The following is a 21,999-nucleotide window of genomic DNA, read 5'->3' as shown; positions in this document are numbered from 1 at the left end:
CTTTGCATCTCAGATTATCTCCCATTTGAGAACACTAGGAAAAAAACCAAACCACACACAAACAACGAAACAGACAGTTAGTAATTAAACTTACTTAAAGATTATCTTGTCCAGCCAAGTATGCCTAAAACCTCCTACTATCACCTTCTTGGCAGGATTAAGGAATAGCAAGGCCAGTTCTGTAATGAAAAGTGAATGTCTTATCACCCTAAAATCTGGTTCATATTTGATAATTGGTACCTTTCTTCCATTTACAGTTTTCATATTATGCAAGCTCTTATATAGTCTGAGTCAATAAGGTATAGAAAGATAAGCTTCAAATACATTATGGAAAATCAGCATAAACCAGAGCTCAGGACCCTTGGGCCTCTCTGAGCCTTTGGAAACAATCAAGGTTTACGGTGGTTAGCCATTGCCTCAAGGGAAATGCACTCAGCTTTGGTGAGATAATGCACTCCAAGTGTCATGAGTTTTTGTAGCAAAAGCGTGAGCTGCAAAGGCAGGACTGTCATTCATAAACCAGCTTTTGAGAATACGATTATCAAATCCAAATTATACACCCACATGGCAGACCTTGCACTAGAAAGCCTGATTCTTACAAGAAAGTATAAGAATTAGTTTACCCTCATTCAATCAAGTTTAGATGAGATTCAACAAAATGCTAAAAATAAGGTCCAAGGAACTACTAAAGGCAGAATACTATTTCTTGAAAACTCTGAAACTCTGCAAGACAGAGATGGTTCTCATCAAAACTGCAGCCACTCTTAAACAGTCTGAAGTAGTGCTCAACTACTGAGAGAGTGTTCCAGACTCTTTGAGAGGTGCACAAGTAACAGGTTGAGAGATAATGGACACCCAGTTGCTACAAGGAATATTGCAATTAAATATTGCTAAAAAAAAAAAAAAAAAAAAAAATCACCATGAGGATAGTAAAATATTAGCGTGTAGGCCAGGGAGATTGGGCAATCCCAGCCCCTGGAGATGTTCAACACCTGACAGGACCAGCCCTGAGGAACCTGATCCAAGTTCACCTTGCTTACAGCAGAGAGCTGGTACTCATGAAAGTGCCTCAGTTCTTGCTGACTCACTTGCGGGTTTGCAGCCTTCGCCTGACTCTGGGCTGGGGTGGAGCAGGCCACTTCTAATGGTCAGAAGAGACTGAAATATCCTTTCTCATGAAACAAGTGCAAATTTTAACCTGGAAGAACCTTGATCTTTTATTTTGTGTAGCAGAATTGATGGTGGTTCAAAGTACAACAATGAGTAGATCAAATAACTGAATAAGTTTTCTACAAAGAGACTACACTTCTAGCAAGCAAATACTCCCATCATAACTGTATCTTCCACCTGAGAAAGACTGTCACATGCTACTTCATAGATACATTAAACTACTTACTGTAGTGGTTTCCTTAAAATGCTGTAAAAGATGAGATGTAGCACAGAACAGAGAGAAAACTAAAATATCCTGCTGTGCTTATTCCGTTTCCAAAGAGAAGCCCACAGAAGATGAGGAGAAGGCTTGAATGAAGAGGGGAGGCAGCTTAAGTTCATAGTAAGTGTGGCTCCATTGCAGAAATGCTGGAAAGATCACATCTCAGAATCATTAAATCAACTGTCAATTCCAGAACATTCATGACAGATTAACATACAGGTGGTTTAGATTAATTATCAATTTTATGTAAGAAAGGGAAAGGTTAGCTAATATTTCTCCAGAAAATATGAGGGCAGCGTTCATGAAACACTTCTGTTACTCAAGAAGGAAACAAACACAACTTTTGAAGATGTGTAACACTAAGACAAAGGCTGTTCTCAGAAAGTGACTTGCCTGTGGTCTTGAAGGCTGAAATAAGAGCCAGTCAAGATTTCATCTCTGAAATCAGAGGACTAGGTCCCAATAGCAGGGATCCAGTCAACATCATAACTCTGAAAAGAATGTATCATCTTATATGGATTTTGTATTTGGTTCTACAGGCAACTCCAGAGACTGTTAAACATAGAAATCAAACTAAAATGATCAGAATAGAGGGAACTTAATAGCAGACTGAAATTCACAATAAAGTTTTGAATACAAGATTACACTGAATGAAACACAAGGGTGGATGACAGGAGAGACAACAGAGCAATGAATTAAACCACTTAAGGTCTCTGAAGCCTCTCGCATTCTAAACACTGTTCATTTCTTCTGTTACCTGACCTTCATGTTGCATAATTTCAGAAACCAGCATTTCAAGCTGTCCATATTTAAAAGCAACCCCCTCCAGCACGTCCTCAGTTTAAATAAAGGTTTGGGGATTTTTTTGGTTGGTTGGTTCATGTGTGAGTGTTTGGTTGGTTTTTTTCTTTCAGCCGTGTCTTCTGTGACACACCCACTAATGTACCAGATGAACCACGCCAGTCTCCATCTGCAGTACCCCTCCTTCCTTCATCTTCGATGAGTCTTACATAAATCTTCCTGGCGGGAACTGTAGGTAGTCTGCGTCACGGGGAACATTTTTCCCTTACATCTTAGAATCCTATAATTTATAATATGAAATTTAAACCAACATAAATTAGTAATCCAATCCCTATATTCCAATTTAATGAACTAGAGGCTTCATGGCTTTATTGTTTTGTGCCACTGGACCAATCATTTGGTTTACAGATGGAATGTACTTCTTTGTTAATAAATAAATGCATAAAAAAAATAAAGGTATCCTCAATGCAATTATGCTGATGTCCCTAAGAAGCCAGAATGCAATTATTTAAAACATTTTCTTAGATTACTCTCAAGAAAATAAGGAAAGAAATATGAAATTTGTGTCCTTTTAGCTTAAGCTCATTTTAAGAACAGCAACAGTGATGCAGTTAGTCCCCAGTGGCAACTGAGGAGCACTTAGCTAGAAAATTGTTATTGGATTACAGTTCTGGATTCATAAAATGTGGCTTAAGATTGTTTTAGACATCTATGAAATGACCCATTGTCAAAACTGGTATGACAAAAAAGTGACAAAGTTATTCTATTTGGCCATTTTGAGGATTTTTCAGATCACAAAGGTAACTTGGGGCTGTATCAGACTACACAGTTTTGATTCAATTATAAAAATAACTCACAATAAGAAGAATTCTAGCATAGATAATTGAATCTCTCCGGAGGAAAAGAAAAATCCCCACAAACATGTGCATAAACTTTCAAGTGTTCCTGACATATAAAGAATTGTGAAGTGATATGGTGATCAGAAGTCAATTCTGATACTCAGAACTACCTTTCAAACTAACTGGTCTTCTTTATTAAAACAAACAAGATGAAAAGGGCACCAAAGGACACCACATGATTTTTAACAATGCACAAACTGAAACCACTTAGGTACCACTAAAGTTCATACGCTCCTTTTCATTTCACTTTACAGTGTTTTTCAAACAGATGATTTCCTGGATGAGAATCCTGCCTCCCATATTTTAATCTGCTGGTAAAAAGAATAGCTAATGTGAACATATATCAGATGCACATACGCATACTTAAATGCAAACAAGAAACAAAACCATCTTGGCATTTGAGGTCACCAGTGACCGCTGGCAACTCAGTAAATATGAGTACCTTAATAAAAAACCTAACATGGGATTTAATTTCTTCATATAAGCTCTTCATCATTTTTCTTCTCTGTCCATTACATGGTACATCTTTTCTCGTGTAATTACATAACATCCTCAGCACCTATTTCATCCGCTGTTAATTTTGCTATATATAAATACAGACATGCTCAAGGAAACAAACTTGGCAAGTGAAGAAGCGTAACCAATTTAAAAGAAAAAAAAAAATCTATTTACATACTGATAATCAGTATGTATCACTGAGCATTACTAGATGCTCATAATCCACATGATGGCCCTCTGACAAGAAGTGCCCATGCAAGAACAGCTTTTGCTGGGATGACAGAGACTGCCTAAAAGTGCTGGTACAAGGAGGTCTGAGTCAGTAATCACTCAGGCTGCTTGTAGCACCAAAGGGCAGTAGTGGCAGCTGGTAAACCACAGTGGTCTCACAACACTGCTGGTTCTCAAATCTTTTCTCTGAAAATCAAAAGGATTGCAGATGGGGAGGGGGGAGAAGGACATAAACTTGGCAGCTAAAGGCCCATAGGATTTTTGCAGTTTATCCTACAGACCAAAGCCACCTTATTTAACTGAGAGCACTGCATGGCTATTATCATAACTGAAGATTTGCAGACTAGCAGAAGGCTCCTCCCTCACATCTCTGCCATGAAAGAAGACAGGAAAGTAGCAGAAAGTCTACAGTAAATGAAGAAGATTCTAGTTCCAACTGGGAAGTTACCAAAGTTTTAATCGATCCACCCTTGGCGAACAAGTTGGCAGTTTTATTTCTTCCTCCACAGTGTCCAAAAACTAATCCTGTTCATCCCTGTGAAAAAGGCAAATTTCAGATGGGTTCCATTTAGCAGGGTCACAGAGATCAGATCTGTATTCATCTGAACATATGGATCCTCACATTTAGAGTCAGATTTTAAAATTCTTACAACAAAAATTACTTAGTTCCTTGAATGATACCACTAGGTCATGGAGGATGGTATTATTTAAACCTAAGTAAGAGGATCACTAACTGCTATTTGCAACACAAACATAACTTTCAAACTTACTGTGTCCATACAGAAGGATACTGTTTCTCTATAAAGATGCATAACGTCATTTGATACAGCAGCTAGGGAGGAGAACTAGTCTGTTTGAAAAATCCTTCTCTTTAAGAGACAGTATTGAACGTGTCTTGTTGCATTCACTAGGAAGTATAATCCTAAGCTGTACCAAAGTCTGTCTCCAAGTCTGACCTGCTTATCCCTAGAATTCTGTTCAATTATAATTATCCAAAAGTGTACAAGAAAGTGGAACAGTCCAGTTTGAACACCCCGATGCTGTCTCAGCAATTTCTGCTCCCAGCACACGCTGTTTCAACAACCAGTGATCACTGGAGTTAAAGTGAATGCAACCAGCTGAATAGGATGCAATTCTTATTCTTATGATGAATATCAGGGTCAGAGGTGAGTGCCAGATAACACACAGCAGATGTGGAGGGAGTACAAGGAATTCTGTTTACTTTGGGTGACCACCTACATTTCAAGGGGGGATACAGAGGGGAAGCTATAACTGCAAGATAAAGACTGTTTAAGGGGCTGCATTGTACAATATTTTGCAGGACAAAGCTACACACTTGTATGTTGGCATGAACTATTATTGGAATATAAGACATGGTCCAGCCCAAATTAACCACTCATGGAATGCGACTCTTCAGGAAACGAATGACAGAGATCTTTTAAAAACATACCACATAGCCTGTGATCATTTCAGCTGATATTGAAATATTGTATTTCTTTTTGTGTTGCTTATATTTCTTTCAAGATTTTTTTCAGGGACGAGTAAAGCAGCCTTACCATGTGGAAATGGAAAAAGTCTGATTTGAACCTGAGGACAGTCCTAGATAGCCACTGAGACGACTCTGCAAGATTCCCATGACAGCACATTTACAATCTCTCATTATGGGACAAGAAAGTACCGTAAGTCATTGCTAGCTGCTTGGGCTAGATCCTCAGCCCTGCAGCCCGGGTTGTGCAAAAGGGACCTGAAACTGCTCCAGACAGTGGATGATTCTTCCAAAGATGATGCACAGTGCAGGAGATTTACAGGAACTTCTCAAGCTGGTAAAACTATTAGCAGCCATTCAGCTGCTCAGCATGTCACAGCTCATGGTAAAGGATGAGAAACCTTTCTCCTCAGTACCATCAGCTCTTAATGCTCAAACAGCAAGGACACAGCCCTTGTGACTACGTTCAGCTACTATGATAGGTGAGAAGACTGATCACTTCTGGTATATCAATGAGCTTACTGTACAAAGAATGAACTTTGTTTCCCCTGCTCCCTCTTCCCCTCCCAAAGAAATCATGGAAGTCATTAAGCATCTTGATGTTTTCCATATGGATGTTTCTACAAGTCATAAGGTCAAAGTGGACCAGTTAGGAGAACTTAAGACCATCAGAAAGGACTGAAAAGGAGAAGGGGGGCAGGGAAAGCAGCTCACTTTCAAAAGAAAAACAAACAAACAAACACCCCCAATCCAAACTATCCTGGGGGAAGTTGCATTTCTTAACATGCTACAGACATCCACTTCCCAGACTACTGAAATCAAATGCATTTGTGAAAACTGCCACAACAATGTCTGAGCAAACAAATGGATAGGCTTTGTTGAAATTTTTTCCCCAAAAAATTTCCACATATTTTCTAAAGCAGGTCTAGTACTTACGTCCACATAATATGATCTGGTCAGTGCTCAAAATTGAATTAATGGGAATATCAATACAATTTTTAATTGGTCTTTACGGAAACATCTGAGAGAGGCTAGTAACCTGTGGAAGAAAAGATCTTAGCAAACAGCTGTAAGGAGGGAAGTTCAGTCCAAGCAGGAAAAAAGAAAAAAAATATCCCACCACATACATGTCCACCAGTTAGCCTGCTAAATTTCTAAATGTGTTGTTACATTTATTCCTTTATAAGCTTTGCTTTGGATGTTAAGGATTTAATCTTGTTTTTATGGGTGATGAACACAGCAAGGAAGTAAGTTTGGCAAATGATCTCCAAACTACTCTGGACTCTTTGAAGATACAGTTGTACTACATTTTTTAAGATATACACTGACTCATTTAGATGATGGATTGAAGTGGAGGATGGAGGACAATTTAAGTAGAAAAGCCAATAGTTTTCAGTTCTAAGCCTTCTGTGCAATGTACATATCTTCCCAGGTAACATTAAAGATAATTAAAACCAATACTAATTCTTTAAAGCTGAAATGTATTCGCAGCATAAAGCAGTCATTCTTTTTCAAAATCAAAACAATCTGCAGAAACAACTCTGATATTGCTAGAGTTTGGCTGAAACAAATGTGCAAAAGAATAATAATTTCTCAGAAAATAGAAGGGAATGTATCCAGCCATCCCGCCCCCCATGTTCACTTTTGGTCTCCTGCCACGCTTCCACTTTGGCAACCAAAGGAATCCTGTGGGCACCATATAAAGGCACGTCTGGCAGCCTGAGGGTTAAAGTAAACATTCCTTATCTTTGACAGATGGTTAATTCATGGTCATTATTACTAAATTCAATTGCTCAATAATTTAGATATGACAAACATGTGTGTAGGAATATATGCCAGGGCACCCTTCTAGGAATCCCAAAATGCAATATCCCCTCCATGCTCTCACCATACATTCTCATGCTGAGTGTGACAGACTGAAACAAACGCAGGCTTTCCGAGCCCTCCAGCTCCCTCGTGCCACTCTCCTTACATTAGTGAGTGGTTCTAGAGAGTTACTGTGTCCAGACCTAGGGATGGATGAATGGGCTTGGCTAAAAGAACCATTTTGTCAATAAGCACAACGCAAGCCCAATTTTTTTTTTTTTTTTTTTTTTTTTTTTTTTTGAGGCCTAACTTTTCAAGTTCTGTTGCTGCAAGTATCACCACTTAAGCAATCATAGGGAACGAATTTGCAGACAAGGTCACAGTTTGAATGGCACTGAGTGCTAGTAGGTCTACTTAAAGGCTGCCTAGAATGGCTTTAAAGCAGACTGTATCTGACTAAACATTCATATCAATGATCAGCTGCACACCCACTTCCACTCAACAAACTGCCCTTCTTTCTCCATTACCCCCCCCTTATCCCAAACCCAGTCCATTTTCTCATGTGGTGACAGGCATAAAGATCTTTTGGTAAATGATTCTTAAAAAATAATAATAAATAAAATTCCCTTTCCCTCCTTTTAGATGACAGAGGAAACTGAAGGCAAGTTCTCTGTTCCCACTGATATTTCCAAATTAGCTGGCACAAGAAAGCATCTCAAAATACCTCTGCAGTTCACTCACTGCAGCTCAAAGTCTTCCACTGACTTCAAAGATGTTTAGATCAGGCCCAAAGTCAGCATCGTAACATGCTAGCACAGACTACCAAGCCACAACACTGGCTGGAATCCATGTCATTTATATGCTATTGCTAAAGCAGCACAGGAACCTTACACAACTTCAGGTCTCTGAAAGCATGTGCTGTTCTTTCCTTGGTAGTTTGCAGAACATTTTGTGAAGTTCTACTAATTCCTATGCTGATATAGGTTAATTCACAGGTTTCTCATCTGAATCACAAAATCCAGGTATCACAAACTGGCTTTGCCTTTGACATCTTATGCACATAAGTTTTCTATGTTCCCTTCCTGCCCAGAAATTTCACTGCCTTCATGCCTCTCTATAAAGCCCTCACATGTCATATTTTTAGTTAGAGTATGAACCTTCTAGAGCAGAGACCTTGCCTTTACTTGTTAGTAACTCACTTGGTACATTATTGGCACTGTATAATATGAAAAAATAAATCACAACAACAGTAAGTGGAAAAAGCCTCTGTGCTGTTTTTCCACCGCGGCCATTAATCCTACTCAGAGTGCTTGCAAGACAAAAATCTCCAAATAAATGTGCGAAACCCAAGCCTTAGCTGTAAGTTTGCAAAGTATCTCAGCCACAGAGGAAACTGAATCTAACCTTCTGTATGCTCAAGCCAAGTGAATCCATTAAAATAGTTCAGATAAAACATTCACAGTATCTGTTTCAAGGACCTGCATTAGCATGTGTGCCTTACACACCATCCTAAACTACAACTGCTTCAAACCATAGCCACAGAGCTAAGCTCTCTCAATTCTGAAAGCTAAGGAGAGTTAAAGAACAAGACATCTCATAGGTCTTTCTCAACATCTCATCCAGCCTACCTTTTGGCAAGTAACTGCTCTGACATCTGGTGGTGTTAAACCATCTCTCCTGTCCTTGCCTTCTAATTGAGTTTGTAAACTATGCTTACAAGAAGCTTGTAGAACTAAAGTAAAACTAATAGAAGAGTATCATAACCTTAACAGTATGGTGCCATATGGAGTACCATACAGAGGTAAAGGTAAGCAAAGCCGGAGAAGAAAACACTGTGCAAGTTGCTCTCACCTTTTGTATCTAGATAAACACACACTTCTAAGGAGCAATCACATTTTTTAAGTCACAAAAGTGCAGCAGAACATCATAACCCATCTCTTCTCCTTCTCAACAGATAAAGCATTATTTTGCCTCTAATTAAAAAGATTAATAAAGTAAGAGAACACATCAGGTTTGCATCAATCATTGCCCATGTGGTTCTTATTATTGTAATTAGAAGTTATCTCCTCAAAATTGTTGGATGAAAGTGCCATGATCCACAATTGAAAACACATTGACTGGAGTTACCCAACTTATTTGACTGTTTCAAGGCAGTCAAATTTAAGAACATTGTGGAGGTAATGTAATGAAAAGAGTCCTAGAGACAACCTGTCAGTAGAAGTGTCCTGTGAATCCTCTATTCAAGTATGTGAATAACACTAAGGCTTTTCTTTAAAAAAAAAAAAAAAAGAAAAAAGAAAAAGACTGTTAATAGTAAGAATGAACACTTAAAAGAAAGCATTAAAAGCTATTTCATACTCAGCCACTGAAACTCAAGGTTTTATCCTGTGAGTTCCTTAGGTCCTGTATATATTAGGAGTGTTCAGTTCCCCTAGGATTGAACCTTCTAACGTGTTTAGATTTTCACACTGAATGAGCCAAATTTCAAATAATCCTGAACAAACTTGGTTCTTTTGCTGACATATCACCCCACATTTCACAGAAAGTAATGTTCAATTTTGACTTCCAAGCTTTCACAATATATGGGATTTTGGAAATGGGTGATCTAAACAGAGGATTTTTGCATATGCAGAACTCTAGACTCACAAATATTTGAAACAGAGGTGCACAGCAAATAGAAGTTAATTACAGTCCCTTTCTTTCAGACATTATTGTATGGTAGTTTTAAGAGCAAGCTAATTACATCAAAGACAGTAGCATGCTTGAAACTAACCCTTTTTAAAGCTTTCTTTGTGTAAGTAACTGTTAAAAGTTTTCTTCCTCACTTTCTTTCTCTTCGTTTGCTACACTGAATGCCTGTCTTACATCTCGGCATAGGATACAGAGACTTCATGGAGTTCTGTTTGAAACTGTCCAGGGCGTAAAACCACTCACTAGTTTTTGAGAAAGGTTTCCTGGATGCTACTGGGAAAAAAAAAAAAATTAATGGGCAGAAAGGTATCTCCTGTAACATGAAGGAAAAACCTTTTATTTAACACATCACAGGAAAACACCAGGATGTTAAAGAAGGATGTTTTTTGATTTTATTGTGAAAGAGGAAAGAACTTTTTCCTGGCATCTTTATTTACATTCGAACTCTGCTACCAGTTTCCTTCTGTAGCTTCTGAAAAACAGTGGTCTCTTGCATCTACTTTCCAGTTACTGACAGCCAGCTTGGACAGACAGCTTGATCCATAGGCAGTGGATTTACATGACAGTGCATTTACATGACAAGAGATGAACATCCTCCAAAGGCTATTTAGAAAACTAAAGATGCTGTGTCATTTGTTCTACAATCCTCAGCTATGAAAACCAACTTTTTTTAATTTTAATTTTTGCTCAGATGGAATTAATCAACTCTCAGGAAAACAACAACAACAAACAGACAAACAACAAGGAAAATGAAACTACAGAAGTGCAGAATTCTTAAACAAGACTGGGAGGGAAGTGGCATAACATATTCACTGTGGCTATCTAAAATTTCCTATAGAAAAATGACCCTGTATCAAAGAAAATGTGGAGAAAAGAGAAACAGTCCTGCTGAATATGACAAAATGCTTGTTTATGTTTAATACATAGGCAAAATTGTTCAAGGACAGTTAAATGTGACCCACTAAATATACCAAGGTCTCCAACACCTATGGTACTCCGCTGAGTAAGTGCTGATCATGCAAATTAAGGCTGCCTGGGGATATACAGTGCTTTTCAGTTGCAGTTTGAATTTCCCAGGTTCTCAAAAAACTTTCAGAGTTGTGAATTCGTGTTACAGGTTCACTAGGGCTACTTCCATTTCTTCAGTTATTTCTGAGCAAATGCAAGGAAATCCAAATTACACATCACCTCTGAAACTGGCATCAAACACCCAATCAAAACTTTACAAGTCAGGTGAAGATTAGCGTATGTAATGAAAGGGCTAAGAAAAATATACAAGAAGTTAGGAACAGCAACGCTGGTTTAGTAAGGTACAATGTACCCACTGTCTGAATACAAAGGGGCAGGCAATCCGTTTTTATAATTTTACTATAATTATATAGATTCTAACCTATAGGGAAATTATGCTCGTCCTAAGTTGCCCTAACGCCCATTCCCCAACCATTTCTCTAAAAGATTAAACACTGCCTTTTCCTATGGCTATTTTTAGTAATTGCATCAGTAATTAAACATTCTGTGGTCCGGGGCCCCAAAGAAAATATCACTCTGGGTTCTGGATGTATTCCATGATATCTTGAAACAATCTTAAAAAACATATGCAGCCAGTGTTGTGATTCCCACCGGATCTGCAGGGACCCATTAAGATCACCAGGGGAAGCGCATGGTTGTGACAATGCAAGCAATTTAGCATTACTCACTGGAGCTGAGGCATGACACAGTGTGAAGCTGCTATTGTTCCCCTTGGCTTCTCTCAAGACACTCAAGTTCAAATCTACTCACAGCCTAATTCGTAGCTGAAATCTGAACCAGAGCGTGCAGCCTCTCAAGGGAATGTACCAAGCGCCTGGTAACAACCTGCTTCCAGGAGAAGGTGCTTTGAATTCCTATTCTTGTAGATTCTCTATGAAAAGAGTACTAATTACTGATACAGTAACATGTACCTGTTCTTCATTTTGCAGGTCTGCAGTGTCAACCAAGTCACAGGAATTATTTGGTTTAAAAAGAGAAGCAAACTCACCCCAACCCCAGTAAAAAGCGGTCTCCTTTAACTCGGATCATTTCAGTGCCTAGAGGTTCATGGCAATGCCATCCCCAAGCAAGCAGTACTGGCAGGGGCACATACACAGACTGCAGCCAGCGTTTCACTGCTGCAGGACACGTGGCCTCAGAGACACAGGACTTGTGCAGCAGGACACACACAGACCACTGACCTGCGCTCAGTGCCTTCACATCTCAGCTGGGAACTCTAAACACAGGACCATTATTTGTTCATCGACCTACTCTTTAAATCCGTTTCTTTCCTTTACCAGCACCTGACATCAAACAGTTAATTCTGCCCAGAACAAACAAAATGGTTTCAGTACTCTCATTAAGTGAGGTGTTTTTTTAAGTGAATCCAATCTGATCTCTGATCCAGATTTTCTTTTCTTTTGTCAGTTTGCTGGCATGCTGCAAAATCAATTATTTACAGAATCCTAGTTTACATCAAGAGTTAGTAGGGTAACAACTGTAGTCATTCTTGCTATACAGTCCACACCTAAATACAAAGTTCTTTTGATCTTTTAATGATTTCTGTTCTTTCTCCACATTCTTATGAAGGATGAGTTCAAAAATTTAACACTTAATGAAGAAAAGTATACACTGCATCCACTAGTTACACTCAGTAAGCAAACAGATGTAGATGGGTTGTTTAGCTTCCTACCCAGAAAGCAATTAGGTATCTTGGAGGTATTGTTGAAACTTATACAATATTATTAGAGACATGTTGTCTCACATCCAGAACCATTAGTGCATTTTATTTGACATACATCAGCTAAAAGATTAACAGGGGAAATAAATTGGTTTTTTTCCCTCCAAAGATGACCATGAAATATTAAAACAAAGATTGCTAGAAGCCATTTGATCACAAGTCTCTTTTGAACTGTTTGTGCAACTGAAAAAAAAAAGGATTCTCCTATATTATCTTTATGTTTACCAAAATACAAGCTGCTGTATACTAACTGAAAAGCACATGGATGTCTACTTCTATATCTCACTTAAAATGGTTTTCTTCCCCTCACAGAAACAAATCTACCTGAAAGGTAACTGTTGCATAACACTTTCAAATGACTGTCAGGAAAACAACCTCAAGTCTTAATGCCAAACCACTGGCACCGCCAATGAGTGCAATGGAGTTCAGCCTAGACACTGGAATGGCTAACGCTATGAGACATAACGCTTTCTTGCAAAAATGTCATTTCATTAGTTCACTTGAAGTGAAAAGGGAATATGGGTGCTTGAGGACACTTACTGCACACTAATTTTATGTGTTTGTGTATACATATCTACCACTTACGTGCAAGTACACACATGCATTGTCAGAGAAGGATATTCTACTACATACAGCACTGAGGTAGTCCCTGCTAGTGATATTTCCTTTATGTTTGTGTACTTGTAAAAATGGTCCAAGATACAAACAGCTCAGAGTGACAAACTAAAAAGTGAAAAAAGATCGAACACACTAAGAAACAGTACACTTAAAACCCCACTTATTAGTATTAACAGTTATGCTGCGAGAACAACAGAAAGTTGACCTTGGTTAGTTAGTGTTTTTAAGCCACAGAGACAAAGTGAGTTTCCTATAGACACTATAAAAAACTGCACTGCAGAAGCATTTACGGGGTACAACTTTCAAAGTGCACAGTGAGGTTTTATAGCTATCTCAGACCTAGTGTGCTAAATCCCGAGCTACTGAAATCAACACAGTTCCACTTACTCTGGTAGCACTACACCAATTTACACCACCTGAGGATTTAGCCCAGGAACTGTAATGGGACTCCTGTGGCCTCAGCTTTCACAGAACAATCTGATGCTATATAACATAATCTGAAAACCTGAGAAATTCTGAATTAAGACTTCTGCTCTCTCCATATTTCGCCCAGTTGCGTTTACGCACATTGCTGCAGAGGCCTTGATATTACGCAGTCAGCACACCAAAACAGAGCCACGGGAATTTTCTCTCACTCAGAAACTAAGATCCTATTGACTCCAATGGGACTCATTCAGCCAGGTCTTCTTGAAGCAAAGAGTGGGTTTGGACTAGACCAAGCAACCACCATGATATTGAAATGTAAGAGGCTTTTCACAGTCCCATTCCAGATGATACATCCTGTGTGCTGTGGCCATGGTGTGGGCAGCAAGCTTTGTTAGTTAGGGTCCCAAATGGCAACATTTAGATCTGGATATTTAATTTCCTCTTACACTGTATTCCTATTTAATTTCCTCTTACACTGTAAAAGATGTCCCTGAACTTCAGAACCAGAATGTTAGTCTTGGCTGATCAAGATCAAATAGAGGGATACTCTACAAATAGAAGTAATTTTGAAAAAATCTAAATATTCAAGCACATTTTCTCAGATGGCACAAAACCAACATCACTGCATTTACTTCAGTGAGTCTAAAAAACTCACCTAAGCTGAAGGACTGACACTTAAATATCTACAATCCCTGCTAAATGACTTGGTATCAGTGACATGAAGTACTAGGCTTCGGCTGAAGTTTCATGAAAGACAGATTAAAGGCCATCACTGGACAAAGACCGTAGGGCAAAAACGTATTGCAGAAAAGAAAATTTCTTGTTTCAAGTTAGAGTTCTCTTCACAATGAAAGGTGACCTTTGATATAATTCTTGCCTTGCTCTTTGTATTTAAACTCGTTTTGCTTTCAGTACAACTCAAACACAGATGATCACTGTCTTCATCCTTTCTTTAGCATCCCTATTTCAATATTCCAGACTCAACCATCATTTACCCCAGCAGTCCCCTACTGTGCATCTGTCCCTCAAATCTTAAATACCTGTCCTCCCAATCTGTTCTGAGGCCGAGTCCAAATGAGTTTTGCACATGTAAATTCTATTATCTACATGCATAAATGACAGAATCTACTGCCTATGCATGCAAATGTTAGCTATCTGGAGCAACCACTGTGCCACTGTGTATCAAGGGGCAAAGGTTTTTCATACACAAAGAGAAGTCTATTAAGTGTACTTTGGATACTGTGGTCTTAAAATTATGTGCAAGAAAAAAAGCACTCCTGCCAGTAAACAGTAGGTATTTCCGACAAGTGTAATTTTCATGTAGCTTAAATCTTGGGATAACCTTCAGAGGTTGAGTTATCCTTGCTTACAGCTCTTCAGGATTCACCTGGCCTTTAGTAATGCTGGAGCATATGTGCAATCTGTCCAGTGAAAGTGTTCAGAGGAAGTAACTTCAACCCACTAATATAGATTATCCACGGCATCTGAAAGATTTCAGGTCATAAAAACATACAAGGAAGTTTAACAATTTATTCACCAAAAAGACACTGTAAGAGATAAGAGAGAACTTGAAAAGCCAGATGATGTTTCTGGTTTGGAGTTGTTTTTATTTTTGGCTAAGGCATGTTTTCTTTTAGATACTGCAAATCTCAACACTTTTATTTTTACTCACTCCCAAACAGGTGATAGACCCCCCCTTTTTTTTTCTTCTTTTTTAAAGCCAGGAACATTCATTCCAGGACTAAGAAACTTCTAACACACTAAGTTTCAGCCTGAGGCCAACTTAGCAACTACTGCAATCTGCTCCTGAAGAGGTCTGAAAATGGAATAACTTATTTACCCTTCATTAAGGAAGCACGTGGTTTATCCTCTGCATTCTCTATGTCTGTATAGAAAGTCAGGGTTCAGGCTATATCAACTCAATTCTTTTGCCTAGCTTTAAACAAGAACTGAATTCAGTTCAGTGTGTGCGTATGTTATCCACACATTTATATACACCATTATATAGATGCCAGTTATCGCTCAGTGTATGAATCAGTCCCTTAGCAGTTTATGATTTATGCAGCTTTCTAGGAGAGAAGTAGGCCACGCCAGCCTTGAAAGCACTTTAGCTTAGTTGTTTTTACTCATGAAGGACATGTTGTCCTGTAATTATTCTGTCATTTCTTAAAAGGTGAAATCCTTAACAGGTTCATGCTTTATGTGCTGCTATGTGTATGTGTGAGTTTATGTCTGTGCATGTCTCACCAAGTAGGAATCATAATTATAAATTACTTTACAAGGAGCTACATAGGGCAGGACAGCTTGAAATGTGTTAAATACCCTCAGAGTTTACATGGACGGTTTCAGGGGGAGCAGGGGTGGAACAGGATAAGGGGGAGTCAAGGAAATCATCAATATGTTCCAATTACTGCCTTGATTCGCAAAATACGCAACTGCGTAAAAGTGTCACTTTCTGTTTTGATCCTGTCGGTAATGTAATGTAATGTTGTGTTGTGTTTTCTTGTATCATTTAATAGGGGCAGTATCAGCAAAATGTGCAACTTTAAACAATTATGCAAATTTTGACGTAATGTGTTCAGAGAAAAACTGAAAGGAGATTCTGACATTAATCGGAGGCTGCAGGCTCTGCTTGCAAGAGTTCTGTAAAATATGGCCTAACCTTAGTGGCTGAAAGGCAAAGATTCTTTGCTGCCTCAAATTTATAACAACAAAAAACAACCAAGAATATTAAACTCCCCTTTCTACACAAAAATCTATCATTCCTCTTAAAGGAACAGTAAGAAGCCATATAAACCTCCCCTTTTTTAGATCTATCAGAATATTTGGAGAATTTTAATAAACTTCTAAAATGACCTATAAATCACATGAATTATATGGGAGCTCTACCATAGGTTCTCCCTAACGAGTATGGTTGTGCCTAACTAATGCTTATCTGATATTCTGGCAATATGAAGCTAATTCAGTGTGTAAACACAGAATACTGAACTGGTTTCAAGAAAAAAAGGTCAGTCTGGACCCCAAATGAAAACAGGAGGGAATCTGGATCCTTCTGATACTTTAAAAGAGTAAAAGGAGGTTCTGGTTAGCTGGGGTTTCTTTTAACTAGAGATGGGAGAGAAAGCAAGCCCGGGATCCAGGCTTCAGATTTAAATTTTAGATCTCTCTTTGTTGGAAACTACTTGTGTGATACTCAGCCCTTACAGTTAACCAAGGAAAGAAGCATAAACCAGCCAAAGAAAGCCATGTTCAGCACGACCATGAAAAGGAAATGCCATATCTCTCACGAGAAAGAATGATCTTAAAAGACATCTATCCCATTTTCCCAACTACTGGGGTTCAGGCAATATCCAGGCTCTCTTAAGATTATTATCTGAACTGCTCTCTGAACCTGTTTCCCCACTGTCAGCTGTAATACATGAGGGCAGTTTACAAAAGAGTGTAACTTATTCACTTCAAATTTCCCAGCTTTAGTTGGTTTAAGTAAGACCCTTAATGTCACTTAAACATAGTGGTTTTGTGTTATATTTTAATTTTGAAAGGATTATCGAGAAAATCTACCCTTTCCGTTAACTTTCTTTGAAAAATGATTAAGAGTTTTAGAAAGGATCTCCACATATCCTCACCCTGCCTGATAAGTTACCCAGAATGAAACATGTAATATAGATGAAATTTTGAAAAAATGCAGAGGCAAAATATAAAGTTCTCAATCTGAAACTACAAATACCAGTGTGTTACTTGGGAATGCAGTGCAACATGGTTAAACACTGTAAATTATACTGAAATTATCTTTATGTTGGTATTTGGCTCAGTATAGTTTTATTGATAAAAACAGCGATTTATTTTTCTTTTTATGGGGCTAACAATTACATACCACTTAAAAGAATTTGACTGGTATTAGCTGACTGCAGCACTTGCGAGCAAAAAGTCTCATTGTCTTACACAAACATTACCAATAAGTAATATTCCTTCTAAGAAAGACTTTGGAGAACTGTTAATAAAATGGGTCTTCTTTGGCTACTCCTTCTTAAAATAACACATTAGTAATCTTGGATTGCAACTAATTTTCCTGATATTACATGTGGAAGTCACTGTGAAAACTCAACAGAGATGGGATGTAATGAATGCATCACTCATAAATATGGTTCCTCAAACACAAAAATCTAGCCGAGCTCAAAGAGCAAAGCAGGAGGTAAGACAGCTTTCATATGCTGCTGCCTTTAATGCACTTCATATACACTGGGTAATTGTGTACCTCATTTCTTCAAAACTGAGTAAGATATTTTGCTTTAAATCTATTTGTGAAGTATGCTGCTATAGATCTCTTTTAATTTAGTATAGTATTCTCTGGTCTAAAGCAAGCGGTTTTAAATTAAATAAGCTAGCATACCTATTGCACAAAGCAACCGAGTGCATTCCAGTGAAGCCCCTTTGAAAGCTGTGTCAAATCTCTGCTGTCTCAGGGAGGAAAGTACCTCATTCCCTTTGCATTAGTCACCCTGCTAGAGATTAATCCTAATGAGCTTTTTCCTACAGGCTTGGCTGGCACACCCAGGATTTGCATTACATACCTGTGATTTCTCAATATTTAGCCCAAAATGTGAGTGTTTAAATGCAGATAGATATCAACTTTCCAGAAAACATTAACTACAGCATTACTGTAATAGTTTATCGAGCCTAGAGTGAGGCCAGCCACAGGGTGCTCCCTCAGCTTTGGTAAGAAGCCGTCAAACAACTAAGTATTGTAAAATCAACACGGGCCAACACTCATATGAACACCAGTGTAAATGACACATCTCAAAAAAGGTCACTGTATTAAAGAGCAACAGTGCTCTCTTTTTCTTTATTTCATTATCCTCATTATCTCCTTCATTATCTCCCTATTGCACTGATTTTTGGCAAACAGTGGGCATCTATTTGATGTGACTATATTGTTTGCAGACTCTGCAAGAGAGTTTCAAGCTTCCTCCCAGCTGTATCCTGCCCTCATTATGCAAACAACTTATCCCTTGGCCTTTTCCACCCACCAACATGAGAAAAGACTAACAAAATTTTACTTCACATAGAAACCAGGAGTTTCTTTGATCACTCCTAAGTTATTTTACTCTACAAATGCCACGCTTGAGCAATTTTTATCGAGGGAACAATACTAAACTGTAATCAGTATCTACAATACCACTAAACCATCACAAAAAAAGATCTATCATTCAAAAAAATACTTGCATGCAACTTGGCTCAGTCCTTTTGAAAATAAAATAGCTGCTATTAGATGCATGGGCTAAATCAAGAAGCCTGGCCTCTTCTGGACCACAGGGCTGGAAAATAATCTTCAGATCTGAAGAATTTTAAAAGAAGACAGTAACAAGCCCTTTCCCAGTTAAATGAGGGAACTCATAGCTTGGTTACTGCAGCCAATCTAAATCACTGCAGTACTCCATGTAGTGGAGCTGTGTCTTTAAGGTAGACCAAACTGCTTACAGTTTCAGAGTTAAAAAACACCACTTGAACTTTTTTCAGAAGTAAAATAGAAGTCAGCACAGCTCAGTCTAATATACTCCACGAAGGACACAGTGTGAAACCAGACAGCTTTACTGAGCACTTTCCAGCTGCAGTCTGGCAATGGCAGCATAAGAACACAGTACACAACTCGGTCTCTATTAACAATAAATAAAGTAGCACAGTTGTGCTTCATCATGACAAACCACAGTCAGGATAATCATTCACTGTCCCTCTCTAAAGGACTGGGCTAGAAGCCTATATTCGGATTTCTATCTACTTTAAGGGTTTCCAAGGTACATACCATCCTAGTAGCTAAGGGCTAGGTAAATGAAGTACTACAAGTTGTACATTGGTACACCTAACTTTTGGACATCCAGCCATTGAAGCAATGCACAACAAAATTTGTGTTAATGTGTAAGTTTCCTAACCAAAGAATGAGAAATGTAGGTAGTGCTGGCAGTAACAGCTGGGCACAGCTCTCAAGAGCCACCAGAACTAGCCAAGAAGAGGCATGAACATAGGTTACATCTAAATTTCTACCTCCTTGAATGTGAGACGCTCAGGCATCTGAATAGACAAAAATAAAGGTATCTCTACCTGTTCTAGAGTTACATCACAGAATTGTCTGAACCACAGTTTTTAAATCAAAACAGCAGGCCCACTCTTTTTTTTTTTTTTTTTTTTTTAATGGAATTTTATGGTAGTGCCCTTTCTTTTTAAGTCTAACGTGCCAGTGGTTTGAGCACTGGTAAGAAAGTGGAAGACTGGGTTTGAAATATTCCTGCAAGTGTCTGAATTAGTATCTCTTGCACATGTTTCCTAAGCACCAAGCCATCAGGCAGCCAGTACGGGGGGCGCTCGCCACCTCTCCTGACAGTCCAACCTCATCAGTAGCTCTGTGAGATTCATTAACATTGTGAATAGTGCTCAGGGCCTGGAGACCTCAATCAGGGCAGAAATCTATAGAAAAAAGAAGCCTAGAATCCTTAAGACTTTTCCAGTCTCTGGGCATCTAAGACTGTCTGAAAACAGAAATGTGCTGTTTTCTTGCTGGGTACCTATGATGATCTTTTCATGGAGAAGAGCTAAGCTGATTCTGCCAGCTCCATGGAGCAGGAATCCCCCTTCTCCTACTTCCTGTGGGCAGGCTCTGACAGAGACATTGCCAGCTGTCTCTGTTCGTGCAGGCCTCGCTGTGAAAAAGCCAAACAACAACATGACTTTCATGCTGCACCGTTTAGCTTTGGCTGAAACTGTAATCGTGTGTCTGTGGTTTTCCTGTTTAGGTGCCTAATTTGACTAGCTGAGCCCGCTCCTTCAAGTGTGGAAGGGACTCTGAGGGTATAAGGAATTAGCATGTTTCTGCCAGAGACATTCCACCAGGATCCCATGTTTGTTTAACATGTACAAACAGCTAAAATAAAATATTTGTTGGCCTCAGTAATAAACAGAATATAAAATAGTGTGAAATTAAGCAAGACCAGCTGGGCTCCAGGAGAAATGAAAGGAACAGTTAACTTCTACTACACAACGATCTGGAATGCAGACACACTAAGATGCACTGCTATTGATGTGTGGTTTTGATGGACTTTATATACAAAGTGCTGATTAGATCTAGCTACCAAAATTATGCCCTTTCATATCCATATGTCAGTAATAAAATTTAGAGGAACAAATCTTAGGATGCTTTTTACTGTTTTAAATCAACTGCTTTGCAAGCCAAGTTTGCAGTGTTGCATCATATGCTGTAGAAGTACGAAGTTGTCACAGCAGTGATAACTGATTCCATTCTTCCAGAGGAAAAAAAAAAAAAGTAAAAAAAAAAAAGAATAAAAAAAGAGAAAATAAAGAATTCTGCTCTAAGGCAAGATTTGTCCAGGCCTTATGAACCTGTCAGAATTTCAGGATATACACCTATATAGATTCTGTGTAGGAGCATTTGGGCCTCCATATATATATTTATATATACTGAAACCATAAAGCAAGCAACTGCTTAAACAGAGTTTTTTGGGAAACTTGGAAAAGTTGTTCCCTACTAACACAGGACAGGATGGAGGTTCTCCCTCTGCCAGGATTTTTCCTCCTCAATTTGGCAAGTGGAGTCAGGGACTCAATGATATAGAGGACACTATTTTATTTCATAGCATTAATGGAATTTTGAACAATGAATACAGTTGTAATTCCAGTGAAGGATGCTCTGTTATGCTGCCCAAACCACCCCTGTGTCTCTCTCTGGCTACTCACTGTGCTCAAAGCCTATCCCACTTACTTTCCCCTGGGGTTAGACATGTGGCATTGTGGCTAACTGTCCTTCCAGCAGATGACTTCTGGCAGCTGGACATTTTGGATCTTTCCCAGTTTGTTAGAAAGAATGCATCAGATGTATTTATGCTTCTGATAGGTCTTCTAAGAAAAAGAGGCTGAATGAGGAAATAAAGTCCAGCCCTTGGAAAAGCTGCATGGGAAATAAATGTTAGGGCTAAATCACTGATGAAATAAAAAGTCTGGAGAAACACATTTAGAAGTCTGTCAGACGAATTACTACTTTTATCTCCTTTCCTTGGCAGCTGGGCTGTTTTGATCTTTCACTTTCTATTAAAAAGACTATACTGGAAGTAGTAAACACTCAGGATCTACTTCTTCCTCCCAGTGTGAACGCATTGTTGAACTGCCAAACCAACAGAATGGATTTTCTTTCAGTCACAACGTAGGTACCTACTTCTTGCCACCCAAGGACAAGTTTCCTCAATTCATCCCATAACGAAGCCTAAGCCCCAGAACACAGCTTCTGTAGAAGATCATGTCTGTATAGTCCTATGCCACTGCATCTCCAAAGGCACAAGGACATCAGGAAGGTCAGAGA

Source organism: Caloenas nicobarica, chromosome Z, assembly GCF_036013445.1.
Source record: "Caloenas nicobarica isolate bCalNic1 chromosome Z, bCalNic1.hap1, whole genome shotgun sequence".
NCBI lineage: Eukaryota > Metazoa > Chordata > Aves > Columbiformes > Columbidae > Caloenas > Caloenas nicobarica.
Note: the sequence above shows the minus strand (reverse complement) of the source record.